Genomic DNA, 1,843 nt, shown 5'->3' with positions numbered 1-1,843 from the left:
TTTGGGTTTTGTTTTGTTTCATTGGTTTGTTTTGTTTTGTTTTGGTACTTAAATGTAGAATGTTGACTTTTTTTCTATCTGTTTTTTTAGTTAATTAACTAATTAATTAATTTTAAAGCCTTTATTTATTCATTCATGAGAGAGAGAGAGAGAGAGAGGCAGAGACACAGGCAGAAGCAGAAGCAGGCTCCATGCAGGGAGCCTGATGTGGGACTCGATCCTGGGACTCCAGGATCACACCCTGGGCCGAAGGCAGGTGCTAAACCAACGAGTCATCCAGAGATCCCTGTTTCCTCCTTTTATATGGCAAGCAAAACTCCCTGGCCTAGGAGTAGACTTTATCTGCCAACCTTTTTCCAGTGAAGAGGATTCAGAAAAAATAATACAACCATCAATCAGAAAAAGGAAGAGCAATAAAGGAAAATAATTAAGCTGTGGCTTCAATGGTGCATTCCTTTACGAGGTGCCCTGGCTCACCACAGTGATAACAGTTGACTTCATTTGTTCTGCTGCAGTTGATGGCTATGTGACCAGTTTCACCACACCTTTAGCACTTCACTTTGGAGCAGTCTTTTTGAATGTGTCCAAAATGTCCACAAGAATAGCACTTCTGGGCAGCCCCCTTGGCGCAGCGGTTTAGCGCCGCCTGCAGCCCTGGGGTGTGATCCTGGAGACAGACCCTGGATCGAGTCCCATGTCGGGCTCCCTGCATGGAGCCTGCTTCTCCCTCTGCCTGTGTCTCTGCCTCTCTCTCTCTTTATCTCTCATGAATAAATAATTAAATAAATAAATAATCTTAAAAAAATATTAAAAAAAAAGAATAGCACTTCTGCTTATCCGCATGGTCACAGTCATGAGACAGATGGCCTAGTCTGCCACAGTGGTAGCAGCATTGCTCTTTCTCTTTCAGGCTCCTGGCAGTCCTTGATCATGAGGCCACCTCTAGTGCAATTACAGGAGGCATCCTTTTGAAGATCACAATCCTTGGAAGATAACCAGACTTACCACAGTGATAACAGGTGTCTGGAAGAGATAAGGAAACAAACTGGAAATCTCTATTGGAGGTAACACCACCTCTGCCATGACTTCTCATTCCATGACCACGGCCTCCACCAGTAGAGCATTCCGGGGCCCAATAGCTAGATGGTCCACACTTGAAACATTTGTTGCTGCTCATGACTGCAGTTAGATCTTAGGTGTCTGAGCAGGCCGGCAGCGGTGGAGGTGCAGACACAGGCCCAGGGAAGGCCTGCCATTGATTTTTGAAACCACCTTTCTGTTGGTAAAAAATAATGGCTACTCTTTATTTAGCACTTACTAGTTTTAAGTGTATCATGTATTGTTCATTTAATCCTTACTATAACTTTAGAGAGCACAGGTGCATGATCCTATTATTTAAAATTCCAAAACTGAGAAGAGTCTGAAAACCATATTTAAAAATTTTCATTTGGCAGCAAAGTCAGACCTGAACTAGCTTACAGTTATTTATAGTCTTTGATTTATTCCTCTTAGTATGGCTATTCTTACATTTGTAAATGTATTCGATCATAGGGTACTGCCCTAGAAGCTGCTGGGGTGTAACAAGGTATATGCACTGGATTATTAAGTCCAATCAAAATCTAAAACCTAGGGATCCCTGGGTGGCGCAGCGGTTTGGCGCCTGCCTTTGGCCCAGGGCGCGATCCTGGAGACCTAGGATCGAATCCCACGTCGGGCTCCCGGTGCATGGAGCCTGCTTCTCCCTCTGCCTATGTCTCTGCCTCTCTCTCTCTCTCTCTCTCTGTGACTATCATAAATAAATAAAAAATTAAAAAAACTATATTAAAAAATCTAAAACCTATAT

At 43.2% G+C, this 1,843-nt stretch overlaps 1 pseudogene; it reads right to left on the bottom strand.

Annotated features, from left to right (window-relative positions):
• Window positions 1–427: 427 nt before the first annotated feature.
• On the bottom strand, window positions 428–1,177 carry LOC121485525 (annotated as a pseudogene).
• Window positions 1,178–1,843: the final 666 nt, after the last annotated feature.

Source organism: Vulpes lagopus, chromosome 2 (genome assembly GCF_018345385.1).
Source record: "Vulpes lagopus strain Blue_001 chromosome 2, ASM1834538v1, whole genome shotgun sequence".
Lineage (NCBI taxonomy): Eukaryota > Metazoa > Chordata > Mammalia > Carnivora > Canidae > Vulpes > Vulpes lagopus.
Note: the sequence above shows the minus strand (reverse complement) of the source record. Positions and strands in the feature narration are given on the sequence as shown.